Source organism: Mastomys coucha, unplaced genomic scaffold (assembly GCF_008632895.1).
Source record: "Mastomys coucha isolate ucsf_1 unplaced genomic scaffold, UCSF_Mcou_1 pScaffold8, whole genome shotgun sequence".
Lineage (NCBI taxonomy): Eukaryota > Metazoa > Chordata > Mammalia > Rodentia > Muridae > Mastomys > Mastomys coucha.
In genome coordinates, this window is record NW_022196914.1 from 76,433,834 (window position 1) to 76,449,424 (window position 15,591).

The window sequence follows — 15,591 nt, forward strand, 5'->3', positions numbered from 1 at the left end:
TAAAATACCTTAGGCAGAGTAATACCCTAGACAATGCATATGAAATACAAGCATTTGGTTAAGACTTTCATGATGTTCCACTTGAACACTGAGGTAAAGGTGACTTGATGAGCCATGTATCTAGAAGAACTGGTTTCCAAGTAATTGCCTGATATGGGTAGAATCAAATCCCTTAGTAGATTATCAAAGAGTTCCATTCACAAACCTGCTTACTGAGAACTTTTATCAATGAATTAGATTCAATATGTGTGTGTGTGAGTGTGTGTGTGTGTGAGTGTGTGTGTGCATTTATGAAGAGGAGACAAATTATAAAATGTGTTAATGTGCATATAAAGAGATGAAGGAAGGAAGTAGAATGGGGAAAAGAAAGAAAAGAAAAAAGACAGGTATGTCTAAATAAGGACATAGACAAAATCTGTGTACACATCCTTATACTTTATACTCATGACCATTGTATTTCTAATAGGGGCACAACACCACTGTTTTATCTATATTCTATGTCTAATATTTACAGTATAACAACTCAGAGAAAACTAAGTTCAGAAAGTAAAGAGAAATAGGACAGTGGTACCCATTGATGGTGTGCCAACAGTCTGGAACCATGTACATATAGTGGCCCTTACCAGTGACATATAAAAGCTTACATTTAGACTCTCCATTTACTATGCATGCGACTGGATTTCCTTATTATATCTGGGCCTCATTTTTCTTCCTTGTGTGTGATGTGTGTATCATTGAAACATCAGGATCAATACTGTCTGTGTGTTTGTGTGTTGCCCATACATATAGACAATTTGTTCCTATTTGGGGAGGATGGAGGGTAGATGTGGAATGGGTGGTGGGGGATTGGTGGAGGGGGATAACCAGGAATTGGGATAACATTTGAGATGCAAACAAGTGGAGTGGTTAATAAAAATCTAAGCTGATACGATAGATAAATAATCATGCACTTGTGATTAGCTTTAAAAGGAGAAGTAGTAGTAACAGTTAAGAGAAATGTTAATAACAATTATTCTAACACTTGAATACTTGCTGTTTCAAATAACACATTTAAAACTTTACATATAAAATTTTTGGTTTACACAAATACTACTAGTATTTATTTAGATACTAATATATCTGCAACAATGGCTGATATACCACAGAATGAAGACATGGTATCATCCAAAAATTAGCTACAAACTAGAATTGTGTGAACATGCCCATGCTGTAAAAGGAGAAGGTAGAAAACAAGTGTAACCTTGGTTCAGATTCTGATGAATCGAGTGAGAGACAGGTTGAGAAGTTATGGAATCCTAATCCACAGTTTAATGCTTAAAACATGATTCTACAACTCCCATTTATATTAGAGCTTAATTATATTAGACTTAAAATAAAAATATTATAATTATATTAGACTTAAAATAACTGTGATAAGGCTATGCACCTTAAATATATTGACTGCAAGTGGGTTCTGACATTTAAACAAGGAATTTGATTGTATCTTACTTTTTAGTTATTTATATATAGACATAGATTCAAACAAATACATATTAAAGGAGACATATTAACCTATTTGACACATATAACTTCAGTAAAGAACAGACTATTCATTGTATTACTAATAAGGTAAATTAACAAGCTTGGCTGTATTTTGTTTTAGAAAAACATTCAATAAAGTATTTCTTGATGGTGGCTCTATAAATTCTTATCATCTGAATTTGACTAAATGCATCAATGAAGACTTCTTTTGTTATTAGCTGGTAAACAGGTATATCAATAAAAAAATACCTAGTCATTTCCATTTTACTTTTCCTCAACATCATTGGTCTAAATTGGGAAACACTCTCATACTTAGTATTTCTGCTTACTGTGATCTCTAAGTGAATATTGTGTCAATTTCATTTCCAAACTAAAGAGTAGAGAATGCAGAGTTGTTTTCCTTCTGCTTCCCACCTCTCTTTTAGGACAAGATTATAGATAATAACCCGAGATGTATGCAATATTTAAATGTTTTCAAAAGGTCTTCATATTTATATTATTTATGGATGCCACTGTCCATGGTGATTTAAAACTACATTAAAGTCGAACCAGGGAGGACATCATAAACAGCTCTTGTTTAAAGGGCATTGTGAAGGAGAGCCTTTAATCTGATTGATGAAATAAATGGAAAGTAATCTATCCTCTATTCAACAGCTTGTTGATGATATGAAAGAATTCCTACTCGAGCAAGCAAGGCTTTAAAGAGAAAGACCTCTTTCATCCTGTCAGCCTCTCATTTTTAGAAAAAAAGTTAAGTTTTTCATCATGGTTCAGGGGAGTCCTTGTAAAACGTTCATTGAAAATTTAAGAGCAATTACAGTGTCAGACAGCGAGAAAAATTGCTTTTACTGAGTGAGAGTTCTCTGACAGATGCATTGTGGGAGAATTGATTCTTTCTAAGGGATAAGTGAATTGTCATTGTTAGGCTCTTCTCATGACATCTAGCTAGATGGCATCTGCTTTGTAACAGAAGATTTGAATCAGACAACTGTACTCAACACTAGACAGTGTCTAGATTAGTTCTGCAAAGAAATGAGGCTTTGCTCTGCATGGCATCCACCGAGCTTTTAAAGATTACAGATGAGCAAGGGTTTCAAAAAAAAAAAAGTTAGAAAAATCAAAAACAAAGCTTTATAGCCACTTCAGAAAGCCTGGATGTTTAACCTGTAAGGAAGTCTGTCAAATCCTGTGGAAACCACATAGAGTAAAGATCAATAGGATGCCTACTGGCTCCATTAGCTTGGTGTAAAGAGGGGGGGAGAGGGAACCTGCTCTTCCGCAAGAGAAACTACATTATTCCAGGGATTATGCGGGATCAGTTCACTTTGCAGAGGAGAAGAAGAAGAGAAAGTGAATGAAGATTCTTGGTGGGCCAAGACTGGAGAGAAAGGGCTTGCCAGGTAATACAACTGGAGATGAGAAAGTGGCTGATTGACTGGGAGGTGTCGCTAATTAGATGTTCATTTGCATAGGGGAATGTGTCAGTGCTGATCTGGAATGAGGCATGCGAAAAGCGATTCAGAGAAAGAGATTCACAGAAACTGCTGTCACTCAAAACTGCTGCAAGCCCAGCTAACAGTTAATACTAGTGTGCGGTTTATGCTGTTAGAGGGAAAGCATATACTTGCTTGGGAAAAACTTGCATTTTAATCAAGAAAATCACCCCAGGTCTCATAAATGTTTACAGCCATATATGCATTAACTGTAAAATTAGTGCTAAGCATTTTGTGAAATACAAAGCAGTGAGAATAATATTGCTTGATATAATAATTGGGAGAAATTCATAATCAATTGGGTAGAAAGATTAATTTATAATGTGAAATTACTTTTCTTATTTCATGGTGTTTAGCATAAATGTTGCATTTGAAGGATTTGACATGAAAAACTCTTCACAAAATTCATTTTTTAATATTTTCAGTTAAATTCTACACTGGAAAATATATTAGATATGGGAAACAGTGAATAATTTCAGTTTAAGCAAGGAGATTTGAACTGACCCAAATATATCTGGTATTGATGGAGCAGCACACAAATTTTGTGTTATTTAATAATTGTGTTTGAAATTTGCAATAAAAACTATATACTTAAAAATATTTAAACTTTTTAAAAAATATATAGTTTCAACTTTATCAAAACAGGCAAAATATTAGCATTCTTTTCTTTCATCCAATTCATTTATCTTAATTTTTTTATGCAATGAAATGTCTTGAGAATCTAATACACAATGCCACACACTCTTTGTAGGAAAGCATGTGTTCCCCAAGTGTGGGCTTTTCCTGGTTCCTGCTCTGAGCATTCTTGTCAGGTCTGGGAAGCCCTTTATCACTGTTTATATGAATCTTCAAATGAATTAACAGTGATTCAGAACGGGTAAATTTGAATCACGCCAGTAGAATGCAGATAAAATTAAACAACACATGAATCTCACTGCTTTCACTTCTGATATTTTTCTTTTAATATCTGTACATGTTTGTTTTCCCCAGGTTAGCAAAGTGTACTTAAGTACTTTCCTAACAACTGAGTTATTTCATGCATCTCTGTCATAAGAAGCAGTACATTACTTGGTGATTTTCACGTAGGAAGAAAGTATAACCTAATCAAGGAGTTACAATTTAAAATGTTCAACATGATAAATATTACTATATATATTAATTTCAAAGCACGTACTTGACTGCAGAACATTGCATAGCTATGAATATTAACAGTGAGATTGATGCAGCTAAACTGAATGCAAAATGCACAAGCATGCCATGTCTTTCAGGTATTTAAAAGCTAATGGGCAAAGAAAATCAGGTCTTTTAGCATCACAGGAGGCATGCCTATACGTATTAGTGCAATAGGGTCTCTCTCTATTGGCATGTGGAACCATCTTTAAATAGTATTTTATAGTCCATTATAAAAAACCCCCAAACTCAAAAAGTACCTAAATTGAATCACTGTACACAAATGCTTGTTTTTCATTTGTTAGTAAACATTGAAAAGTTTGCAATTGCAAAATAAAAGCATTTGAGACACAGTGGAGGAAATGTGGTATCATGTGATCTGAGCACACCTCAACACTCTGAAATATGAAACAATCTAGAGGCAGTTTCACTCATCAACTCCTGTAAGAAGAAACGCATGGAATCTTAAAATCTATCTGACTAATGAGCAAAGAGGTGAAGAAGGTTGTATACTTGTATTATGTTAAATAAAATCTAGATTAGAATTCTATTTTACATGTAGTTTCATTTTACCTAAAATTCATTTTCTGACTATATAAATGTATATTTAACATTTAATAACATAAAATATATTTATATCATTATTAATATATATCTAAATATCATTTCCTCCTCAAGGTACACTTAGTAACATGAATATAAAAATATAAGTATATTCAAAAATTAATAAATGATTTTAATAACCATAATTAAGTACTTAGGAACATGAGGGTCATCACCCCATAAAAAGAAAGCATCAAAAAAAGCATGATAGAGCACTGCATTATGATTCATGCCCTCCAATAGATACCATGCCCATCAGAGCTTCTGAATGTTACTCTCCCACAATCACTGACCACCCTAGCACTCATATATGAAGGAGTTTCTAAAATACACAAGAGAAACTAAAATGTCTAAAAATGATTCTAGTGACTATGGTTAATTCATGTTTATGAGAGAGATGAAAATTAGCATGTGCTACTTAAGTTCAGAATGAAGGCTTTCCTTCATCTCCAATTCTGTCACCCAAGTTGTTCATTAAAAAAAGGCATGTGAATATGCTTGTGTGAGTTTGTCATCTGTGGCAATGTGTGCTATCCAGTGATACTCCATGAAAACTGTGGGATAGCAGAATCTTTTCTTTCCAATATATGCAGAAGAATTGCTTTAATCTTTTCCCTCTGTGAGGAAAGATAAATGCTATCTGCTGTATATACCTGATGAGACACTTATCTATTTTGATAATGAATGAATCCATTTTAAACACATGTTATACTATCCATCATTTGGGCTTCAAAAATGGATGACAGTATGATTATGTCTTCATAAGATAAGCAAATGTGTGTATTCTTAGATCCTCTGGCTTTTAAAACACCAGCAAAGTACAACTGTGCAAATTAGTCATTTTTCCTAATGTTGACTTTAAATCTGGTAGCCTTTCTATCTTATTGAATTGTATGTCACAGTTAATTTTAAGGAGATTAAGTTACACTAGAGTAGAATATACTAATAATTTATCACACTTTTATGTAATCATTTTATAAACTGTGTACCATAAAACATTTCCATGACCTGGGTTGCTGCAGATAGAAGAAAAATATTAACAGCTCAAGTTATTGGTCTGAAAATGAAGACCAGTGTTAAGACTGTGAAACACAGGTTGTCAATACACCATCCAGGCCACAAGTTTTAACAAAGAACTACCACCATCCACATGTTTAAAAATGCAGCCATCCAAACAACTAGAACTAAAACTTTGAACTTAAGAAGCACAGGAAATATTAACAGATAAGACTTAATTTTGTCCAGAAATGTAGAAAATTTAAAGATTTTTTTCATGTTCATTTAATTTAATATATTTTGGAGTATGTAGAAATGTGCATGCTTAGGTACTAAACGTTTAGTAAGTATTTTCCTTACGTATTAGCTAACCATCTCATATTAAACACTGTCTTTTCTGAAGGGCCCTTTCTGTGTCCATGAAGACATGTCAATTCACTCACACATTGCTCTCTACCTGAAGATCTGGAGCTGTCAACAAGCAAAAGTACAGGATGTGAGAAGTAAGCCTATGTCAAACTCAACCCCAGATATCAAAATCTAAAAACAGCTTTTATTTCACTGTACCATCATAAATTTCACTTTTCTTCATTGTCTATTTTACTGCATATTAAAAAATTTGAAATTGTATGGTCCCAAACATACTTCAAGACAACCTGAATATACCCAGTCATAATGTATCCTTTATCTAAACAGGGTGAAGGAAGAAACAAAAGGCAAAATACACCCAGATTGCTAGTCAGCCTATAATAAAAATGGAAGTTGCAAAGACCTCTCATCAAAACATATTTTGTATGGGGATGGGGAGAGAAGAAATTCCCTGAAATACTCAGAGGATAGCTCAACATATTTTTTCACTTTTTCTGTTGAACACTAATTCTCTGGTTTAATTTTTAACCTAAAATGATATGTTCATTCTCCTGGAATCTCTAGCCCCTGTTTGACAATGGACCAGGAGATGATCAGACCAAAAATAGTTTAAACTTTCAGCTTATTTTCACTCAAGTAGTTTTGTTATCATTCTGTGCTGGGACAGCATGCCACCATGGGGATTTGCCTTCTCAAAGTGACTAAAGAAATGAGAAGATAGACGACTGCAACTGATAACACTAGAGATAACAGGGTGTCTCCATGAGTTATATTTAAAGTCGTGATGACACTGAATTGCTCCCTCAAAAATACATTGTTCTGTGTGACATGCCTCATACAGTATAAGATTGACAAATTATGTGTAATACTGAGAATTTTGAATTAATCTTTTTTCAATGAAGGCATATTTAATTAATGACAGTCTCTACACTTAAAATAATATACACTCTCACATTAGAGAATGTCAACTATGTTTACATGCTGATTTATAAAACCTGAAATTATTAAAAATTTCTCAGTCATTTTACAGTCCCTCCTCAATCTCTAATTTCATACTTTGATTAAAATTACATGGGAAAAAGTTTTTGTATTTTATTAGCAATGAAAAAGTCTGTATCCAGAAACAAGTTATATCCATACAAATACATTATAGACAAAAACCCCAAAGCATTAGATCACCATGCAGATGGCTTTAAACTTTTTTCTTAGAGAATCAAAACAAAAGTATTCCAAGTTTTACAACCTACCATAGGAACACTGTTAAGGTTAGTTTGGAACAAGCTGACAAGCAAAGTTTAATTTGAGTATCAGGAATTTCATTAACACTTCTCCCCCTGCTTCTACCTCCTTTCTCTTTATTACAAATTTAGCCCCATTTTTAAAAAACACTCCATTTACCTTCATTTGTTCTCTCATCAAAAGACATTTATCTTATATAATAGTTTCTGAGACCATTACTTTAAGTTAACATATAGTAAAGGAATCAAAATATTAATGAAGATCATGCATCACCTTGGAAAACAGCAATTAGTGCCACCTGAAAATCTTACCTGACAGAAACAGAACTTAAGTTAAGCAATCACAAAAATTTTGAATTAAAGGCATGTCACAGTGAGGAGCATGTACAAGGCTCCATCTGCCAAGAGGAGTAATGATATACACTAAAGTAATGTCACAGTGTAACTATACTATAACTCCTGAGTTTCATGCTTCACTCCTGAAAATGCTGACTGCTGACAACTGAGGCTCATAATGAATGAAACATCTTTACTTGGTCTATTGCCATGTCCATTTGCATTCAACAGACTTTATGTTCTACATTAAAGAGATAGTAAGCACATTTCTATTGCATTCTTTTTCTTGTTGCCAGGGACAAAACACACAATAAAAGGGATTCTTGACTCTTAAGTATGTTAACACTTTTCTCTTTAAAACTACACTTTTCAATAGTCTTCACTATTGCAATCCATAGAATTTTGCAAATTAGAGCATGAAAGATGTATTTCTGGTCATATTTATTAGGAGAGATGTACAGAATATTTTCTCTGAAATTGACCTTGAAAAAGAATTTCCTTCATTAACACTTTCAAATATCCTATAGGTTCTTCACCTTGCTTGAGATTTTGTTGATGAACTATTTCAGTCTTAGCTCTATGTCATTTTGTAATCACAGTAATACTTTATGAACTATTGACAATTACATTGTGATAAATAGGGAATATAAATTAAGGTGGGTAGTGTTTCCTTGTATTTAAACAATGTAATAAAGTTAAACTTGAATCCAATGTAGAGTGGTCAAACCTGAAACTATGTATACACAAACAACAAAATTGTATTCGGCAGGTTCTATTTCTATGACATAATAAATATGTAACAATAATAATCAAAGATAAGAGGCTATCAATTGAGAATGAGGTCATGAGAGAGAGGTGAGAGAAGATATCTGGAGGGACTGTAGGGAGAAAAAGAATGGGAAGTGATGTCATCTATTTTAATAAAATTATAAATTCAAGACAGAAAAATCTCTGATTTTCCTTATTCTTGTATTATCATGTCTATCATTTACTACAGAAGTCTGTGTACAGATATGTAGACATGCATGCATGTGTGTGCTCACATACATACACACATACTTCTCACTGTAAAATCTAGAAGTTCTGTCAGGTTTCAAAAATTAGTCTTCTATAATAACCTGAGTGTTAATTACAAACGAAATTCAAGAAATGATGAGGCAGCAGAGGCTGTGTTCCATAAATTTTGATATTATTTGTATGGGATGATGGAAAACCTTACCTTAGGAAGTCTATAGTTTAAAAAGACAGAAGCTTCAACAAGCAGGAAACTAATGGAATTGTGGGGTGAGTAAGAGTTGAGACTATCTAATGGCAGCACTGACTATCATAACCATTATTTATTCCTTGGACCGTCACAACAACTGTTTCTTATTCTAACCAGTCCAACAGTGAATTATGATGCTGACCATTAAAAACTGTTGCTATGATAAAGACACAACAGCTTGGTGCTAGTCGGCATAACCAAACTGCTGCGAAGAAAGTAGTGGAATCGCAGAGGCTTCTGAGTGTTGTCTACAGGCCTTCCACTCACTTTAAACCTGGAGCTCTGAGATCCCTGTCCCTGTAGTCAAAGCAGCATGTTGCTTATAACACAGTCCTGAGTTTGGGAATTGGTTTGGGTCCCTAAGTAGTAGCTTTAAAACTGTGTAAGAAACATGCAAGGTTCTTTTTCTGTATCTGTAACTAATAAATAATAATGATGATGAGAATTATAGCTAACACCTTGCAGATATTCATGGAAGCTTCAATTTCATTTGGGGGGTTGACAAAGTTTAAGTCCCTAAAGTCTAGCTAACTAGACTAACACCAGGGAAGGTGATTTTGGGGAAGACAGATAAACTCTGGTTTGATTTAGAAGACTAATTTGACTTCCCTGAAGTTATCTCTTTAGTCAAGTTTGTTTGAAGAGTGACTTTGCTTGGTTTAATGAAAACAAATTAACTGCCTGAAAGAGAATATTTTTTTCTATGAATTTTTTCTATGCATTTTTTCTACAGTATTTTAGAAATCACTAAGCACATCTTTATTCTGCTCTTAGATGTGTTTTCTAACTTTGAGAAGAAGAAAGAAGCTGACAAAAATTTGCAGCATGTGGTGACCACTGAGGCAGTTGGATGAGTTACATGGTTTTTACAATATATCAGTTGTCTGTGTTACCACAGGATTAAGCAACAGATGAATCTTTAATACGATGTCTCATTGTGTACATAGATGATATAATATTCTGATGAGGTTTTCTACTCTACACCTGCTGCTTATAAAGGTCCTAGACCTTGTAATTTACCTATCATTGTGAGTAGGCTTATATAATATTTATGCCACGCCATACAGACTGGGCCAGTGTGCATGTACCATCTTGGGATTTTCTACTTTCTCAGGTATATCCCAAATATCCTTAGTAACATCATAAAAACTCATTGGTGACCAAACAATTGTCTTATCATGTCATTCTTCTTTCAGCTCGTATGGAAATGGCATATCATCCAGCAGCAGAGAATCATCTAGATGCATGTCTCACATTGGTCTTTGTGGCTCTCCATCCATCATACAAATACTCTACACTGCTGTACACTGTTATTGTCAAAGTAGTCAGAGGTTCCCAGCACCATGATAGAACTGGGAAAAAATACATGTAGTTTTGTTTTCCTAGAATTCCTTTCTTAACTTTGCTTCCTTTTAATTCCATTATACTCAAGTGTTATGTTCCCACCTATCTACGGTCCACATGTTCTTGATTTTAATGACGTACCTGCACTATATGCAGTATTTGAGGTGTGCAATAAATATCTGTGAAAAAGCAAATCAAAAATATTTCCATGTGAATGTAGTAATACTCCTTTTATTTCTTAAAATGTTAACACAATTTCTAAAATAAATTCACATGGAAATTGCTGTCTAGATTTTGCATTTTATTCAAAAGTCTAACAGGCATTGTCTGAAGCTTTGCATGTACTCTCCTGTGTATCATATCAAATTTTCATTTTAAAAACTGTAATTGAGGTTCAAAGAGACTATTTCTTGTCTTTGCAGTGAGATCAGTGCTCATAATTCTGGGGAAACATACATTATATTCACAAAAATAATCATCGTTAAAGACATACAAAAATGTTTAATTAATTACCTTGACCTTACAGCTATGTCCAAATGAAGCAATTGATTTAAATAGTTGCATATAACTATATATAATTTTCTATATTAAAATGGTCTTTTAATTGGAAAGCATAATATCATATGCAGTCATAAGTAGTAAATAGCATTTACATGATTTTTGTATACTAATGGTACCAATTATTTTGGTAGGTATCAAAATAATATGGATTGCTATTGATGGCACTTAAAAATAACTTATGTTTTCTTGAAATAGATATGTAACTTTACTACCAATACTGAGAGAAATTGTGCATTGAGTTTTGAAATAATATTTTTAAACATTGGGGGGATTAGTGGAAGGCAGAAAAGTAGAGTATATTCCATTTGCACAGCTATTACAAATTATTATCTGAATAGAGCAGGAGACTTCTGCAGACTTACTGTACCAGAATTCTTGCAATACATTTCCCAACATCCATGAAGCTCTCTTCTTGGTCTCAAGCTACTTTATGGTCTTGATAGCACAACACTTAATAGGTTGAAAGTAGAACCATTCTAAAATAGTGCTATTTGCAGTCATTCTCAATACAGAGAATAATATTTTGTAATACTCCATCCTCAATCATGTATCGTCACAATCTTGTAATTGGGTTGAAGGAGAAGGTTTATTAACTTTGGTTTCTGATCAAAATTTTAACAATAAAATGGATTGACAAACTGTGTGTGTGTGTGTGTGTGTGTGTGTGTGTGTGTGTGTGTGTGTGCACGTGTGTGCATGTTATGTAAGCTGAAAGCATCATATTTGTGTCTAAGTACCAGGTATAAGAGTATGGAAGTATTCCTGATAGCTGTGACATCATACACAGACCACTTTGCATTCCCCATAAGAAATGAAAAGTCAGAGTCAATGTTAAATTTAATTCATAGACATAACAAGAACATTTTAACAGTTATCTGACTTCCCCTGGAACACATTGAAGCAGTGAGTCAGGATTTAAACCCAGGAAGCCATGACTCAGACAGGACAATCAGGCTCAACTGGTGAACCCAGGATGCACAAGAAGGGCAATTACAGAAAATCAAAGCTGTTCAAGAAGGAAGTCACTGTTGGCTCCAAGTAGGAAAAAAAATGCTTGCCAATAATCAGTATTGTACACTGGTCTTGTCTCTGCTGTCTATGATTTGACAAAGGCAAAAAAAAAATGTCATAAGAAATGAAAGTGAACAGGTTATGTACCTGAGTAAAGTTTATCTCATTGGAAAGTCCTTTAACCTAGGCTTCTTAAAGAAAAATGCATAATGAAAACCTAATTAGAGGGCTAAATTGTAACTCAGTTGTAAGTCAGTTGGTAGAGTTTTTCCCTAGTGTGCCTATGTCCAGCCCTCAGCACTGTCAAAGCTAGAGGCATGGTGGCACATGCCTGTGATACTAGCACTGGCAAGTTCACAGAAGTCAAGAAGTCAAGATCACAAAAGATCAGAATTCAAGCTCACCCTCTCTTACAGAGTTTGAAGCCAGCCTGAGATATGTGAGACATTGTTGAAAGAAAGAAAAGAAAAGAAAGAAGGTGAGTGGGTGGGTGGGTGGGTGATAAAGGAAACAAGGCAATGTCTGAAAACAAGAACATGAGGACACATATGGAAGGTTTTCCCAAAGTTCTCAGCTTATGTTTCAAAGTAAACAATGTTATCATTTGCATTTCTGCTCAACTATTGAAGTATCCAAAGAATAGATTTCACATTACTTGTGTATGAACTTCATCTGACACAATACTAAAACAAATTTGAAAATAGATTTGCATTTCCTGCCCGCCACTGCATTGTGGAGTAATAATATTCAAAAGTCCATATGTAGTCAGCGGTATTTATGAAATACTTTTGTACTAAAGGTGTGAAAACAAAGAGGAAGAATGTACTCCTAACTTGTAAACTTGTAACCAACACACACACACACACACACACACACACACACAGGCACACAAAGCTAGCTAGTTTTTATTAACCTTAACACAAGCCAAAGTCATTTGGAAAGAGGGAACCACAACTGAGAAAATGCCCCCAATAGATTCGCCTTTGGAGTAGCTTGTGAGGCCTTTTCTTGACAAATGACTCATGTGAGTGGGCCCAACTCACTGTAGATGGTGCCACCCCTAGGTCAGTGAGCCTAGAGAATACTGAATGATATAAGAAAACAAGCGGAACGAATCAAGGAAAGCTTGAACAGCTTCTTCCCTGGTTTCTGCTTTAGTAAACAGCACATGCAGCCTCGAGCACTCAGCCTAGGAGATCTGAAACCTTTGTTTGATCTCCAAGGACACTTGTACACATGTATGCATGCCTTGCTGCCAGAGATGCACATGCATATGCACATTTTCACACACAGAAACACATGAGTGTATATATACCCATCTTGAAACACAGGCACATGCATAAATAGAAATCGTAAACACAAATCTTACAGAGGAGGGAACACCAGGAAAGACTGAAGATACTTCCAATCCGTATCTGAAAGGGAAAGTACTTAAAATGGGAGACAGACAAGGAAGTTCTCTGGGCCAACAAAATTATAAATAAGTGAATGTTCGAAAAATTGTAAAACATGACTAAAATTTTACTGGTTATGAAAAAAAAAAAGAGAGAGAGAGAGATATCAGCTGCAAAATGCACAGGGTAAATTCCGGGTCTTATGTTCTCATATGTTCCCATTTCACCTCTACTTTACTTTGCTGCTATTTAATATGAGTTTATTATACATTTCATTGGAGACTGTACACTCTGTGTGTCACTCACCATTATAAAAGGCTTTTGCCAATCTGCTTTTCTAGCTCAGTGACAACTACTATGACTCACAATTAAATCAAACACAAAGAAAAATATACTCTGGTATTTCCTATTTTGAGGCAAAATAGATTTAGGTAATCTCTGGTGCCTCCATACTAAAGAAAGATGATTACTACCTAGAAAATATTTGATACAAACAATATAAATTGTAAAAAGATCTATACAGCCTTTATGAGATGCATATATCTCATCTTCTCTCTAGAAGCAAACACAAAATTTTTCAAAATTATACAATTTGAATTTCTAGGCCATGAAACAATTCCACTCCACTCACTCTTGAGGGAGTGGAAAATCCCACTAGGTCATAAATTCTGATAGCTCCAGCTACCATGACAACACACTGGTATGAGATGTTCCTCCCTATGTCTAAACAAACAGGTTTCAATTGGCCATCTTCCAGAAACTCTTGCCAAGACAGGACTGATCACAGTCAAGTCAGAACATGGAACAATCAGACCATGCTCACAAGAAACCATTATCTGATATAGACCACAGGTACGTGAGTTTGGCTAGAAACGGTCTACAGAGGAGGCTATTAAGGACTTGTACACATAGAAGAAGACAGCATCATTCCATGCATTAGAAAGATTGTCTAGTGAGCACTAGAAAATCCTTCAAATTATGTTTTTGTTTGTTTGTTTGTATGTTTGTTTTGTTTGTTGGAGACAGGGTTTCTCTGTGTAGCCCTGGCTGTCCTGAAACTCACTCTGCAAACCAGGCTGATCTTGAACTCAGAAATCCACCTGCCTCTGCCTCCCAAGTGCTTGGATTAAAGGCGTGTGCCACCACTGCCTGACTAATCCTTCAAATTATGAAACAGGAGATCAAATGAGTTTAAACATAATCCTGAAGAGAAAAGGAACCTTAATATCACAGCTCCTAGCAGCAGAGAGAAAGGGAAGAAATTCCAAAGACAAGGATTCAAGACTTGCCTTGTAAAATACAGACGCATTGCTTAATTTTATAAACAAGCTGTATCCACCAGGCTATGTGCTTTTTCCTTGAGCTTGTTGAGTTCTGTGTGCTAAATCTCTGGAATATGTATCATTGTCCCTGGTATACTGACCCTTTTTCTCTGTGTTTTGGTAGAGCTATCTGGTCATGTGCTTTGGGTTATTACAGCTTTCATCAGAGAGCCTTTTTGAGCTTGCTTCCATCTTCGGAATCTAAGTTGATGCATTCTCTTCTGTAGTCCCTGGGTGCCCTTCATTGAAATACCTAGCTATTTAGGAACTTTTGTACATTGCCTACTACACTGTAACTCAAAATTGAAGGGACAGGGTTCAATTTGTTCAGTCTGAAACTCCACTCATGAGAACAATACTCTGTATATGAGAACAGCCATAAAAATAAATTGATATAAATGACATCTTTTAGTCCAGAAGTAGCCATCAGTTGTTCTGTAAACAGTAATTCATATTTCTACATGTCGTTGAGTACTAAGTTCTTAACTACACTGATTAAGATCTGGTCAAACACTATCTGATTTAGATTTGCTATATGAAGTTTTGAAAGTGAAGATTTAGAGTGTTAGGTAAAGTTCCCACCTACAGGAAGTTAATAAACCTGACAGCTGGCATTTGGACATAGGTGCATAAGCTTCCATTGCCTGAAATTTTATTCCACATGTTCAGTGATTTTCTGTTAAGTTTTTCAGCCACTAACAAAATCAAGCTATTATTGAAAACAAAGGGTACTTAGGAGTGAATCACGGTATTTTGGTCCAGCAGTAACTACTGCCTTTATTTCATTGGGGCTTTTCTTTTATCATTACACAAAAAATTTTTTGTTAAGCCAGGCCACATGATTACGAGTATGAAAGTTAGGGCACAGTGTAGGAATTAACACATACAAACTCTTGTTCAGTGAAATTTATTTTGTGATTGAGTGTATTCATCAATTGAGGACCAGATTCTGAGCAGCACACATAGTGT

The 15,591-nt window shown here is 34.8% G+C and overlaps 1 long non-coding RNA gene across 1 annotated transcript; it reads left to right on the forward strand.

The window, feature by feature from the left end:
• The first annotated feature begins 2,719 nt into the window (after nt 1-2,719).
• On the forward strand, nt 2,720-10,199 carry LOC116083586. Its single transcript, XR_004115783.1, has 3 exons — nt 2,720-2,921; nt 6,187-6,286; nt 10,187-10,199. It is a non-coding gene; the product is annotated as an uncharacterized LOC116083586 (long non-coding RNA).
• The last annotated feature ends 5,392 nt before the right edge of the window (nt 10,200-15,591 follow it).